We start from the raw sequence: 15,405 nt of genomic DNA on the forward strand, positions 1-15,405 counted from the left end.
GGGAATCTGGGAGGGCCTGGGAAGTCAAGTGCCTCTTCTTCCCTAGGATGGTGCAAGCCTCATTCACTGCAGGCTGAGGCACTGCTAATCTGGGTTGTAGGGAAACAGCCCAGGCCGCAGGGACAAGGAGATAGTTCAGTCCAGCATGCACTGTGTGGTTATCTGACAGCCTAAGCCTGATGTGCGGTGTCAGGGATTAGGGGATTGTGTGTATATGGGAAACAGGGTCAGTGTGGACAGATGGGTGGGGCACAGCAGTGAGAAGCCCAGGCAAGTGGGTCATTGGTCATAAGAAGGCCGGCTTAACAGCAGGACGCCTGGGACCTGGCGAGGCAGCAGCCCCAGAAGGACTCAAACCTAGGCGTGTTCTACAGACAGGAACCCATCTGATGCCCCTCTTCCCAGACTGGTGGGGAGCAGGGAAGTGGGTACTGCCAACCAAGCAAGATCCTAGACCTGAACCTGAAAGTGTTAGAGGCTAATTGAGAAGGAAGGTATCGTGATGCTGAGTCTCAGGAAATTGGCTTAAAGCTGCAGAAAGCCTTCAGTTGCCATCAGGACTGGTCCAGAGTCCCAGAGGTTGGCCTGCTGGAGGCGGTCAGGAGGCCCCCAGGCGGGCAGAGGCAAGCCAGAAGCCAAGACCCTGGCCAGGCCATGGGCCAGAGGCCGAGCTGCAAGTCTCCAGGGTGCCCCATGTGGTCTTGTGGGCACATTTCTCCATGCATATGCAGCAGCGGCTGAATGGAATCAGAAATGCAGACAGGTGACTTAGTTCTTCCCCTCACCCTACCCTCGGCTCACCACTCTGCATGCTTAAAGGCAAGGAATTAAAAACAAAATCTTCCCTCCCTCTTCCCCATTCATTTCTACCAAAACTTCAAAACCTAATTTAATTCTGCTTAGCAGCAATGCAAAATGGTTCGTATCCTTAAGATGCTTAATTTATAAGATGCCTACGGTTATTCAGCGTTTGCTGCGAGGTTTTCTTCCCCTCTAAATGAGTGGATAAAGCGGTAACCCATCAATTTCCATTTGTTGCTAATGGGAAACGGAAAGGGATTGAGCCAGAAACAGCAGCGCCTCACGGCCTTGGCTCTCCTGACACTGGTCTCTGGGAGGGAAGCCGAAAGTGGAGCTGACATCCCTCTCTTGGCTGCTACGCTGACAATGGAGGGCTTCAGAGGGACCCCTCCTGCTCCCATACCCACTCCTGGAGCATTGCTTGTCCGGTTCTGTCAAGACACTGTTGGCCCTCTGTTTTGGTTCATGCCAGGCCACTTCCAGCCCATCTCCAGCCAGGCACCCTGCTGGCTGGCAAGGTCAAACCGGGCCTCATCTCCCACAGAGGCCAGGAAGCAGAGTGGAGCCGACAAAGGGAAAGAAAAGAAAAGGAAAACCCAAACCCCCAATGCCAGGACCCATTTTCCCCGTCTCCTTGGTTATCCTCAGAGCCGGGAGCTTTCTCAAGTCTCCTGAACCTAATGGATGGAAAGGTGCTAATTACTGTGGGCTCCAGAGGGGATCTGGAGTGGGGCAGGGAAGGGAAGAAAAGTAGGTCAAGAAAACAAGTGGCCGAGCTTGGCAGCGGGCAGCCTTGAGCACAATGGGCCGGACCAGAGCCGGTGGGGCTGGCATCTCCCGCAGCCCCCCAGAGGCGCACGGGAAAGGGAGGGGTGCAGCTCACCCCTCCTTCCCAGGGAGTCCCTTCTCCCTGCATTTGGTGTTTTCCGGGGTTCCTTCCAAACCCCTCAGCCTCAGGATAGATAGCTGTGAGAGCGAGGCTGCAGGAAGGGCTGAGGAATCTCAGAGATGAATTGCCCCTCCTGCTCCGTCTGCAGCCCTGCTTGTCTGCTGGTGACAATATGGATGTTTGCAAAGAGGCGGCCAAGCCCATTACCCTGCCTGGGGACTGCTGTTTTTCATTCAAGTGAGGCACGGGGCGGGAGATCCAGCCAAATTGTCTATTACGGTGCCCGGTGTTTACCCCCTGAATGAGGTTTTGGGTAAGAGAAAGGGATTTTATTTATGACTGTGAGGCTGCCTGCATAAATTCCCCAAACTCTCACACATATGTCAGCCCCCTTCAGTCATCCATCTTCTGAAAATGTCTTTTGATTTTCTTCTGTCCCTCTGGGTTCTCTGAATGATGACTGTGGGAGCCACAAGTTAATAAATGCTCCCGGGAGACCCCATCCCATCTCTCAGCCCTCTTGGAGGGATCGTCATCCTCTCTTAGAGCCAGAAAGGGTTCTGAGGATCCCATTCTCCAAGCCACTCCTTTCACACATGAGGAAGGAGGCCCCAAGGGGGTGTTGCGAGGAGGTGGCCAGGCGGGTGGCAGCCCACACTAGAGCCACTAGAGTCCTTGACTCCTCTTGCCCTGCTTACTTGGCTGCCCACCTGCGGGCTCGCCCAGCTGCCGGGGAAGCAGATTGGCCATCGGCGGTTTTGTCTCTGGTGCTTGTCTCCCATCCTGTTCTTGACATTGGCAAATGTTACCCTTGCCCTAAACACATGACGTACTCAATCATATTTGTCAGCTTTCTAGACTGTCTCCTGTTACTCCTTCCTTGGCCCCGGTTTCAGCCACACTGAACTACTTGCTGTTACCCCAAATGTACAAGGAAGGTTTACTCTGGGCTTTACCCATCCCCCTCCCGTACCTGGGAGCTATTCTTCCCATTCCGGCTTCTCTGCCTGGAAAACTGCTACCACAATGCGTCCTCTTCTCTTCCCTTCTCCCTCTCCTCTTCCTTCTTGGAAAACTACCACCACTGCTACTCCTTCTTCCTCTTCCTCTCCTCCTCTTCCTCCTCCCTCACTACTCTCCCAGGCTTAAATAGCTCTTCCACTGCAAAGTCCTTCCTCATGATCACCCTGTCCCTCCTGGGGAAAGTCCTCCTTTTCCTGCCATGTTTCCCATTCCCTGGTACTTAACACCTGTTCCAGCACCTACTGGGTTGTGCTCTAGTTATTCTGGCATTTTCCCACCAGACTCTGAACTCCAAGGGCGACTGACCACCTGACACACTCCATGTAAATAAACGTATCGCTCGGATTCAGTGAATGGGATGTGTGGATGGATCATTGCACTTCACAAGACCTGGTTCCCCAAGAACACATCTGGCATCATCGTTTTAACATACTGTCTTCAGGTCTCGCATAGGCTTAAAGGGGTAGAGTTACTGGAGGAAGGGGAAGAGAAAGGAGAAAAAGGAGAGGGAGAAAATGTGCTTCTGTCTACCTTATTTAGAACAGATAACAGAAATGGGCTGAGGATCTTCACTGCGTTCTAATGCAGATGTTGGCTCGAATGAGAAATACGGTGATGCAATTATCCATTCGTCAGGTCGCTCGACAGTTGTCTGTTGAGTGCTCTGTGCCGAGCACTGAGGATTTGGAGGCACGATAATAATCAGAGTACCTCCCACTCGGAAAGGCCTTCGTCTCTGCGAGGCACCGCACTACATCTTCCACGTATATCAGGCAATCTCCATGTCAGAATTAACCATCCGATGTTGAAGATGTGAAGGCTCGGGGAGTTTCAAGAACTCTTCCAAGGTCACGTAGATACTGAAATTTGAACCTGTCTCTAAAGCTGTCTCTTTCTCCTCTGCTGCACTGGAGCCAGTGCACCCCTGGTGACAGTAGGGATAGCCCATGATCAGAGCGGTCACACGAACGATACCGTGTTCCACACGGTAAAGGAATTGACGGAGGGAGTCTTTGCCTTATGTGGTCTCTAGCTCTTCGTTCTTTCTTTCACCTGCAAATAATTTCCTAAGGCCACAGAGAAAGTCCCTCTGACCGATGCGGAAACTGAGGCCTGGGGATTTGAGAGACTTGCTCGTGGGGGCACAGAAGTCCCGATGAGCATGGGGGGCAGCAGACACGTGAGCAGGTTATGGGAGCAATTGCGTCTCTTCCACGTTCAAAGTTTCCCTGGCTGGTAAAGCAGCAAGAACCTGGATTTATTTGACGCTCTGCCTTCCTAGGACCCCCAAGCGCTTTACGACTACCGTTTTTTTATTTGGTCGGTTTCCCCCAATGAGTTCCAAGTCCTGTAGAGAGAACATTAAACAGAACATTCAAATGTTATAAAGATGGAGATAATAAGAGAACTGGGGAGGTAAGGGGGAAGAATAAAAAACACCATATTTTTTTGTCCTCTTCTGTGTATTAAATATATCTGACACAGCAAGATCCAGATATACCAGCCGAGTTCTGTGCCATACAAAGCATTCACCATCAGATTTGTTTGTTTGTTTATTTGATTGCTTTGAGGAGTACACTCCCCTTAATGCTACCACATGACGTGATTTATGGAATTTTGATGGGCACGTAACTTTTCATCTCTCTTCCAAATTGACTCACCCAGGTAGGCAATCAATTGGTCTTTTACATTAGTGACAAATAGAAATTGATGACTTTCTCCTTCATCTGTCATCTGGAGAAGGAATATGGAAAGATTTCTGGGACACAGATCTCTCCCTTGCTGAACACCTTAGGGGATCTATGTCTTTCTTAGGATGCCTGTATTCCTGGGTCTAGCCCAGTGCCTGCCCTGGAGTAGTGCCTTGCAAATGTTTGCTAGGTGCATGATCTGACGGCAAGTTTTTGAAACTTGAGCTTGACCCGTCCGTTTTCAGATTCCTCTCTCCCCAGATACTGGTCAGTGCTTAAAAGCACAAAGTGATGTCATTTAACGATAAATATATGACGTATGTAATTAGAAGAGTAAATATTTTACCAAAAAATAAAGAAGTCCATGTACGTGTGTGTGCGTGTGTCTATATGCATGTGTGCCTGGCCCAGGCTGTCTCTCCCTGCTTCCCACCCCACCCCTGCTGCCACATCTGTAGTGGGGAGGAGCAAGCCTCAGCTGTGTTTAGACAGGCATCCAGGCCAGTGTGCTGTGTGGGGTCACCCGGCCCACAATGTCATCATTTGCCTTCACCTGCTGCTTGTCTTCCCCAAGAGCACCATGCAGGATGCTTTCAGGAACTTTGAATTCTCTCTCCACCTTTCCAGGACCCTTTGGTGAAGTACAACTTCAGGCCATAGCTGCTTCTGCTGAGATGTGAGGATTGAATTCGGTCCAAATGGGCTTCATGTTGCTGATAAGAAAAACTGGGGTCCCCATAAGGTGAAGTAAGCCAGCAAAGGTCCCCTCGGGCAGTGCCACAGCTCCCAACTCCCAGCCACCTGGAGACATCTGTGCCCTGGTTTGCAGCGTGTAGTGTGTTCTTACACCCTTGTTAGTTCAATTTCCCCAACAACCTGCAAGGCAGGTAGGAGCGAACCCATCTTATGGAAGAGGGTCCCGAGGTTCACAGAGTTTGTGACTTGCCCAAGCTCATCCAGAGGGGGGTGATAGCCTAGAAGGGAGGCAAGGAGAGGGCATGTCCCAGGTGGGGTAGCAGAGGGGTTCTGGGGAGAAGAGTTGGAGGACAGCCAAGGTGGCAGAGTCCTGCATAGCCTGTCGGCGGTACGTTCTTCCTGGGTGGGACCCAGAGCCACCAGAGGCCAACGTCCCGACACCCAAGGCCTCCTGAAATCTGGCTGAGCTAAAGAGAATAGGCAAGCAACAGTAGCAAATGTTGTGTTTTCTTAAACATATCATGAATGATCTCTGGGAGGAAACTGGGAAAGGTCTCAGGAGCAAGGGTACCAGAGCAAAGGAATGGGGCTACTGTTCTATAGCTGAAAGTTCTAGACAATAGAGCTGATTTGCAGATTAATTTTGGTGTGTGGCTGCCTGTGTTCACTCGTGCTGGAATGGCCTGGTTTCCCCGGGCTCTCATTTTGCCCCTCCACACGTGTGGTGGCCTGACGGGAGCTGCCGCTCTGTTGGACGAAGCTCGGCCTGGCGGAGATGCACGAGGTTTGGGAGAACAGCCATAACGGTATCGCATCAGACTTTCGAAAACCTGTCTCCAGCTCTGTGAGATGGTTTACAAAAGTCTTGAAATGAGGAGTGAATCATTAGCAAGCTCTATTTTTTCCCCCTGTGGTGGTTTGGGGTATATGTGGAAAAGGTGGAAATTATGGAGAGAAATTTGGATTTGATATCAAAAAATGTTTATCAGACAGATGGGATGGCCGTTCTGGGGACTGAAGCTCCCGCAGCTGGAGGGGGCCACCAATCAGTTGGACAGGGATTTCAGCCTTAAAGCAGGGGATTGGACCTGTGACCTCAAAGGCCACTTTGACCCTGGGATTCTGTGAGAGAATACTTTGGACTTTGGTCTGTTCTCGTACTCCCATAGGGAGACATTCCATTATCCCTGTGTCCTCATTAACAACTGTTAATAAGGGCTTAGAGTGGAGGCAGCCATCTGCTTAACTTAAGCCCTGACCCCATTTGGCCCCAGTAGCTTGGGCAAGCCAGATAAGACATGAAGCTCTCCTGATTCTTTTTACTTTGTCAGTGTAGACCTGTCTGCATATTTCCTTTCTCCCTGCGGCCACTGATGGGGGAGCTGGAGAAGCATGGGGGATGGTGGGAGCTGCTGAGTGTGAGCCGAGTGCCTGAGTGCACATGAGCCTGAGTGCGTGGGATACACATGTGGGCGTCGGCAGAGCCCACACATCCCGCTCACAGCCTTGCAGCTTGGCTCCAGGCAAGACAGCGGTCACACTTACAGTAGGCACACGTTCCGTAGCAGCCTGATGGGGCCTGGGCCTGGGCTGCTGGGGAGCACTGGGGAGCACTGGGCAGCGGGAGGCTGCAGACACCTGTCAGGCTACCCAGTAGCACCGCTGTGTCTCCTTGTGGGGTTCTTCCCATGAGCTGAGTCATGGCGCCCAGCTGTCACGGGGGCCAGGACGGTGAGGCCCATTAAGCTCTCACTGATGAAGAGGGTTGTGGAGGGGGATGAGAGCCCAGACCGGTGGGGGGGGGCCTCAGCATGCTCCTCTGTTGGCATGCCCAGGCCGATGGTGCCACTGTGCTGGACTCGGGAGGCACTACAGCTCTGATTGGGGCTCTCTGGAGTTGAGATTCTGTTACCACGACCCTTCTCAGAGGAGAGGTTCACCGTTCTGAAACTCTACTCCAGAGGCAGACATTAGCCACATGCCCTCAGCTCCTCTCACTCCCTCCATGTATCTCTACTGGGGGTGAGTGGCCATTTGTAGTGGCCCATGAGAGGGTCCCTCAGTGTCTCCTCCTCCCGGTCCCTTCCACCCAGACTCTCCCAGATGTCTTCCGTGGCTATTCCAAGCTGATAGGCGTGTGGAGGGCATGAAGAAAAGGGAGCCAGATGTGTTCTGGGTAGCTCTGGGCTTGGCTCTGGAAGGCTCTAGCATCATGTAGGGGTTGATGCCAGAGCATGGACTCTGACCAGACTGCCTGGGTCTGAATCTGAGCTCCACTCTTTATTAGTTGTATGACCGTGGGCAAGAGCTTGGTATCTCAGTGCTTTAATTTCTTTATCCATAACATGGGATAACAGCAGTCCCCATCTCAGGCTTTCACGAGAGTTCAATAAGTGACCAGAGAAAGTCCTTCAAGCTGCATCAGGCCGTGACAGCGATAGCTGGGATGACGAGGAGCACTTTGGGGCTCCCGTCTCCATCCAGCAGCCGTCCCCTGCTTGGGGCCCTCTTCTGCATGCCTCCACCAAGTGCTGTCTTTCCCTTTTGTCTAAAGCCTGCTTTAAATTCATCTCTTTCTGGGAGCTAGGACTCCGCACCTGGTTGGGAAAGCTCCTTTCCAGAATTTTCAGAGTGCAAGGCGTGTGTGTGCTCATGTGTGCACTGCACTGGGTTCGTTGGTGTACACCCACCTGTCCCTCATTTGAATTCCATCTACCCCACAAGCCTAAGAGCTTCCCGAGAGACAGAAGTCTGTGCTCTCCAGCCTCGAGGTGGGCTTTCCATGCTGGGGTGATTGGTCCCAGGTCCTGGCTATGGGATCTGAAGGGTCTCCCATCTTAAAACCCTCCCTAGCCCCACATCCATCTTCACCTAATGCCCCGTTTCTCTTCTTCCCTTTACCCACAAATTCTGCAAGAGGGTTACCTGCTCAAAGCTGCCTCCACTCCCTGTCCTCTCTCACCGTATCCATGGGACCCCCTCCCCAAAGTCAGAACTCCGCCCCCACCATCATGGCCGGCGGGCTGCACCCTTCTGGTCATCTGTCCCCTGGCCTCATCTTACTGGCAGTCTTGATGTAGCCTCTCACTCCCTCTCTCTTGAGACACTTCTTGCTCTTGGCTTCTGGTCACTCTCCATCTTGATTCTTGCGCGGCCTGGCCGGCTACTCCCTCCCAGTGTCCTCTGCGGTTCCTCCTCATCTCCCTGACTTCTGGGTACGGATGCGCCCCAGGGTTCTGTCTTTCCGTACCTCTCTCCACACCCACTCCTTAGTGATCTCACTCAGTCTGAGGGTTTACGTGCTTATGGCTCATCTCCTCTCATCTCCAGCCCCGACCTCTCCCACAACGCCAGACTCCTGTGCCTACTCACCATACCCACGTGGATGTCTGAGAGAAGCTCAAGCTTGGCATCGCTAAAATCGAGCTGTGGTGTCTCCCTCCATGCCTGCTGCTCCTACTGTCTCCCCCTTTCATGAATGGGAATGCCATTCCATCTATTGGACTTAGATGCCAGCCTTTGGGGTCACTTCATCCTGTCTTTCTCTGACATACCGTATTGTCTCCCCCAGAAAATCCTCTTTGCTCTACCTTCCAACTATACCCAGAGCCCAACCACTTCTTACCACTGCACGCTTGCTTTCCTCTTCTGAGATAGTATCATCTTGCCCCTGGGTTCCCACAAAGCCTTCCTCCTGGTTTCTCTGCTTCCCACTCTCCTGGTCACTTTCTTTTCTCAAAATGGCAGCAAGAATGATTATTTCAAAATATGAGTTGGATCATGTCCGTTCACCTCCCCAGCACCTTCTCATCTTAGAGTAGAAGAAAACATGCTTACAGTGTCCCACGGGACCCTCTGCGAGCTGCCCCACTGTTGTGTTCCTTCTCCATCCCCTCTCTTACCGCACTACCTCTTGCTCACCTCACACCAACCCCGACCCCACTAATTCCCTGGCTTTCTCTCAGATGTGCCAAGTATGTGATCACCTCGGGGCTTTTGCATTTGCTGTGCTCTCTGCCTAGCACACACACTACCTAGATATGGGCCTGGTCCACGCTGTCGCCTCCTGCAGGCCATGCCCTGCCCCACAACACCCCCCCCCACCCCCTCGCTTGCTTGATTTTTTTTCCATAGTGCTAATTGCCATCTGACAGACGGGTTCTAGTTCTGGCTGTCTGAGTCCTGCCATCAGGAAAAGCCCTTTGTTTTCTTCTCTGCTGTTTCCCCAGCATGTCAGACAATGCTTGGTGTATAAGAATAGCTACTGGACGAATGAATGATACAGCCCCAGAGGGGGTCCCAGCGAAGCTTCAAATTTGCCAGCCATTGGAAGCCAGAGACGGTGATGGTCTCCCTTGACACAGAAGCAGTTTTGAGCAAGTGCTCCTTGCTGGGGACAGTGCAGTGGCCCTGCTGGCTCCCTGTCCCTACGTTCTCTGGTCCCTGCAGCGAACTCCAGGTCCTGGGGCCAGTCTCAATCCCATTCTGAGGAAGCCCAAGCCAGCAGTTAATGACTCAGCATCACAGTGAATCTTGGCTGCTGGTCTTACTTCGTCCCCCCAGATCCAAACACCAGGCTGTCGACTTCTAACTGCCCCCACCCGCGTCACTGCTGCAGTGGCCAAGTTTCTGTCTCGTCGGCAAGTCCAAGACCTCACTCTGACGTCCTGACTGGGCCCAAGGTCCCCTGGGCCTATGTGGTCAGGCCTTGCTTGTCTCTCCATCTTCTGAGAGCCTGAATCTGGACCCACCCTCCCAGCTGCGACCCTGCCACCTGCTTCCAGCTCTTTCCCGAAGCCGCCAGTGTTGGCCAGGTACCTGTCTGTTGTCTGCCAGCAGACGTTCCCAGTGCTGCACTCCGCCTGTTTGTGCTTCGATTCACAAACTCTTGATGGTGGCAGGGACCCCGGTATGACCCATCCCACTTGAAGTAACCCCGACTATTGGTTTTTCTTTCTGTCGAGCCCGGATCTGTCTGTCCGTCTGTGCCTTCCACCTCCTGTCCTAGCCCTGCCTGTGCCTCAAGAGCATGCAGAGGGGGTCTCTGCTCTTCCCGGCGATGGCGTCGCTGAGATCCAAAACACTGTCGTTTCACAGCTCCTGGTGTCTCCTTCCTTCCAGGCGTTCATCATCAGTGCCTTTGTTCCTTCCTTCTCAGCATCCCGGTCACCCTCCTCCAAATGGGTTTTCTTTTCTTCTTCCCAGTTAGTACGCGGCCCCCAAATCAGAGGAAGCCCTCCCCTTAACTGCTTCCAACTGAACACAATCATCTGCTCTGGCTTAAAGCCCCTTGTGGGGCCCAGTCCCACTGAGCCCTGGCTGACCAGTCTTGAGGTTAAGGAAAGCCCATCTAGCTCCCACCTCTGCCTGTGAAATGCTCCCCTCTCTTTGACTCTTCACAGGCTGGGCTTTGCCCTCAGCCCCCAGAGCCAATGCCACTGTTTGAGAGCCTGCAGTAGGACGCCCCAGTGTCACCTGCGTAGACACCTGTGTTAAAGAGCCCGGGGCTGGAGGTCCTCGATGTTGCAACCCCTGTGGCTTCTCCCAAGGTGTACTTTTCCCCATCCTTTCTAGTATGTGGGCTTTCAAGCAGGGAGCTACACACGCAGGGGAGGGATTGCCACTTTGCTGGCAACACTCATAAGTTACCCCCAGTGGCAGGGATCTGACAACATGAGACTTTGAGCTTTCAGCTCACAGATGAAAGAACAGGGATTTTCCCTGAGATGACAGAAAAGGGAAGCATACAGCCCCGGGGGCCTCAGCAGAAGCTCTGCCAAGGCGTTGTCCCAGAGTGGCGTCGGCTGCCAGTTTGCGTGGGAGTCGATTTGCACTGGGTGGCCCCAAACCTCTGCGTAGCCCCCTCGGAAGTCTCAGACCAACAGACCGGGCAAGGGGGCAAGCTTTGCGAAGGCCATCCGTAAGGAATGCTCCTTGTGCTTGCCGGAGCTCTTGGGGTTTCTGAACCTAAGGGGACCTTTACTTGGAAACGGTGGTTGAATAGGACTCTCCCCTTCAGAGCCAATTTGGAACGCCAGGAGTGTCCAAGGAATTAAGGCTGTTAAGTGGACATAAGTGGCGTGAGTAGAGATGAGTCAAGGTGTCTGCGGATCGCTCCTATTGGAACTCTCCTTATCCTTAATTAGCTTCTTCCTCATCGGCCCAGAGAGCAGCGTTGGCCCCCCGGGCGGGCGTGAGCAGGGCAGGTGGGGCCAGGCTCTCTGGGAGGGCTGCCGCTGTTGGTTAGTGGCTCTAGCCTGGGGCGGGGGGCTCCCTCTTGGGTCACGAGCCAGTGCGTTTCTTGGATTAAAAATTCATGGTTATGAATCTCCCTTATTGGCCATATTCCTTTAGGCAAATTACTCAACCCTTCTTGCACTCAATTTCCCATCTGTACACTGGAGATGACAGCGTACCATGGGAGGTTACTGTATTAATTGAGAGAAGATAGGTCAAGTACATGGTGTGCGCATCTAGTAATATCTAATAAATAGTAGTTCATTTCCTTTTGTTTCTTAAAAAATAGTAGTATATACTATAAAAAGAGCAACAACTTGCTCAACATCACAGCAAGCATCATTTTTGGATGTTGTCATAGGGTAGTAGAATGGGGGTGGACTTTATTGACAAACTAAGTTGGGACTGAATTATAGTTTCAGCGTGTGACCTTGGACGAATTACTTGGCATCTGTTTTCTCCTATTAAAGAGGAGTGATGTTACTTACCCTGGGTGATTGTTGAGGTTTACGTGTGGTGACATATGCAAAACAGCACGGTGCCTGATAATTTATAGGTCAACAAATAATAGTTATCAGTCCTATTAATTATTATGACCATAGTTAATAATCATAATTATTATTACTGTAGTTTTCCACTGCTGCCATAATGAATTACAATGCATTTAGTGGCTTCACCAAGAAACATTCATTATCTTACAGTCTGTAATTCTGACGTCCAACACGGCTCTCGCTGGGCGAAAACTACCATGTCGGCAGAGCTGCATCCTTTGTGGAGGCTCTGGGGGAAAATCTGCTTCCTGCTAATTTGAGTTTTTGGCAGAATTCAGTACTTTGCAGTCATAAAATCAAGGTTTCCGTTTTATTGCTGGCCGTCGGCTAAGGCTGCTCTCAGCTTCCGGAGTCCGCTGCATCCCTTGGCTCATGGCCCCTTTCTTCCATCCTCGGAGCTGGGGGTCAGGTCATTGTCAACATGGCAGCTCCGCCAAGGAAGGCTCTCTGATTTTAAGAGTTTATGAGATTATATTGAGCCTATTGGGGTAATCCAGAATAATCTCCCCATCTCAGGGTCTGTAACCTTAATCACATCTGCAAAGCCCCTTTTGCCATAGAAGGTAACACGTTTGCAGGCTCCGGGGAGTAGGAGGGGGACGTCTTGGGGGGGGGCATTATTCCACTCCTCTGTTTGGATGGCCTCCAAAATGGGAGGCTGAGCCACTTGAAAGCCTTCTCATGAGCAGTGCCTGGTGCAGGGGGCTGGGCATGCACTTGGACACTGTCCCCAGTCCAATCCTTGGCCCGAGCTGCCTAACTTCTGTTACAGTGAACCATTTTGCATGAGACTCAAGCAGCCCAGAGCACCAAAGCCAGTGCGTTTCCGTGATGGGTAGAGGGAACCCGAGAGGACAGCCATCTGACTGTGACAGAGATCGTGCCACATGGGGAGAGAGAGCCAGGAAGAGAGACTGTGTAACAGGAAGCCCTTCATCATGTTGATTTAACATGTCAGGGTTCTAAAGGAGTAACCTACAAGCTGAGTGTTATCTGAGGCCGCGTCACGTGGGCTTTGCTTGGCCTGGCTGGGACTGATGTGTTTATTTCCTGCCACAGGGCCCAGAGAGAATAACGTCCCCCCAGAGTCTCAGCAGACTCTCTCGTACTCTGCCTGTCATCCTTCCAGAAAGGGACAGATCCTCCCTTTAGAGGTTTGAGGAGCACCATGATATAGGAAGGTACTGCTCTGAGCAAGGAATGACGAGGCCTGGAAGCTGGTCCAACCTGTCCCTCCATCCCCTGGTGGTTACTGAATGCTGACAGTGCCCTGCAGTGGGCTTACCTCTGTGGGACATACAGGACAGAGAATATTTTGTTAATGTTCTAAATATGGAAAGGCAGGACTCTCAGACACGAAGGAACTATAGGGCAGTACAAAACGGGGAGGCATCCAGTGTTACAGAGTCAGCTCTGGAGTTAAGCACCAGGGGCCGTGGTGATCCAGGGACTGTGGGCACGTGGGCATTTTGGGCTTCTTTTGCCCTTCTTGATGTATCTCCTGCTTCCATCTCGGGTGGGCTTAATGAAAGGGTGGTAGACCAGCCCTTTCAAGGGCCTTAGCACAGGAGATGGAATGATATTCATGTTTACTGAGCGCCTAATATGTGTCCATCACTTCCTATGGATTATGTACTTAACATTTTCCAATAGTCTTCAGAGGTAGGGTTGATAGCAGCTGGTATTTAGGGATGGAAACCGAGGCTGAGAGAGACCAAGGTCACTCCTGCAGAGGCTGGAGGACCCTGGATTTGAACCCAGAGTTATTTTGGCTGCAAGCCTGTACTCTGTCCTCCACACCAGGCACCTCCCTTTCTTGCCCCCAGCTGTGCTGCCTGCCACAGAGCCCCCGGGGAGAGGTGTGGGGAGAAGGTGGGCATGAACGAGGTCTGTCCTCCCAGGACCCCTGGGACACCTCAGTTTCTTCAAGGAAGCAGAAGGCATTTGCTGCCTCTGAGCCCTCCTCTTGGTCCTACCCTTGCAGGCTTCCTTTTCAGACATTTGGGAGAGAGAAATAGACTTGAAATTGAACCATAGGAGTAGCTGAAGGCACCTTTAGGCTAAAAATAAGAGCAGAGGCTGCACCGCTCAGAGGGGACCAGTCTGCTTGCTGCCTTTATTTATAGCCACTTATTTATTAGATTCCAAATGATGTTTAACCAGGAATCATATGGCAGTGATCTTTGATTACTTATGCGGCTAATGGCTGAACATATATTATTATCGCTATTTATTCAGCCCCGTTAAATGTACCGGGTGCTGCTTTTCCTGGAAGGCTCAAAGGAAGAGGGCCCAGAGAGCGCTCGCTGTGTAAGATCAGCACGGGGCCCCCGGGGAAGGAGAATAGAGAAGGAGGCTTGGCAGGTGGCCCTAAAAACCAGGCAAGGGGCCCCACCAAGAATTTTTATAAACTGGGGACAATCCTTTGAGGTGAGGGAGTGGGGACAAGAGTGAGAAGGAACTCTAAGAGGGAAAGAAGAGTTCGGGGGTAAGATTTGGGTCTTTGGGGGCATTTCTGAAATATCTAGGCTTATAATAATAGCAATGTTTAATGAGTATTTATTACAAGCCAGAGACCGTGCTGTTCAAAATTATCTAATCCTATCATCATGTCCGTCTTATAGATGAGAAAGCTGAGGCTCAGAGAAGTTAAATGACTTACTCCAGGTCACACAGCTGGTGCGAGGCTGGAGCCCCATCTGGCTCTGGAGACTATATGCCCATTCTGCCATCCTGCCCAGCTTCAAAACCAGTACCTTTCTCCTCTTTTGATGAAGTTTAACTTTTTGAGTAAACAGCTCAGGAAGGTAATGGGAAGCTTCTTGTTCTTGGAGCCTGGCAGAGCGTGGAGACTGGAGATCCTGGCTTCTCTGTGCTCTCCCACGGTGCTTTACAAGCTACTCCGGGTGAGCTGTCATAGGCCCCAGGGCACAGCCCACCCACCTAACACAGACCTGGGGGGCACTTGGGGAGGGGCAGGGAAGGCCACATTCAGGGCGCTGAGTACAAGTTTACTCAGACAGTGGGACCCCCTTCTGCCTAAGCTGTGGGGCATGGCAGCCACGAAGGTGGCAGGTGGCAGGGCCCTGGGGGCTTCAGGCCCCAATGCACCAAGATCCAAAGCCGAGGCAACCCCACCCGGATGTCTGAGGAAAGCAGGACCTGCCTCTGGGGGGAGAGCTTGGGTCACCGAACTCTGCCACGCCCACTGCCACCTTTCCCAGCCCCGGCCACCCTCCCTGTCACCTCTCACTTCCTGACTCTTTCCCAGGTTTATCTTTCTAGAAGAAAGTGCAAACTTCTTTCCAGGGTATCCAAAGCCTTTATAGGCAGGCTGCAGACTTTCTAGATGGCACAATTGTTCAGTATCACTTCGTCCCCCCCATACCGTGCCCCATAACCACTCACTAACATGCCCCCACCTGCTAGACACACAGGAGTCTCCGGAACATCCTTGCCTCTCAGGTGTCTGGATCTTGGCTCCCTCTGCCTGGAATGCTCACCCTCTCCCCTTGTG

General features: G+C 52.1%; 1 protein-coding gene across 1 annotated transcript in view; it reads left to right on the plus strand.

Moving 5' to 3' along the window:
* Window positions 1-15,405, plus strand: part of GRIK4 (glutamate ionotropic receptor kainate type subunit 4) — a 367,864-nt gene that overhangs the window by 49,440 nt on the left and 303,019 nt on the right. The window lies entirely within an intron of this gene.

This window comes from Ailuropoda melanoleuca, chromosome 8 (assembly GCF_002007445.2).
Source record: "Ailuropoda melanoleuca isolate Jingjing chromosome 8, ASM200744v2, whole genome shotgun sequence".
Classification (NCBI taxonomy): Eukaryota; Metazoa; Chordata; class Mammalia; order Carnivora; family Ursidae; genus Ailuropoda; species Ailuropoda melanoleuca.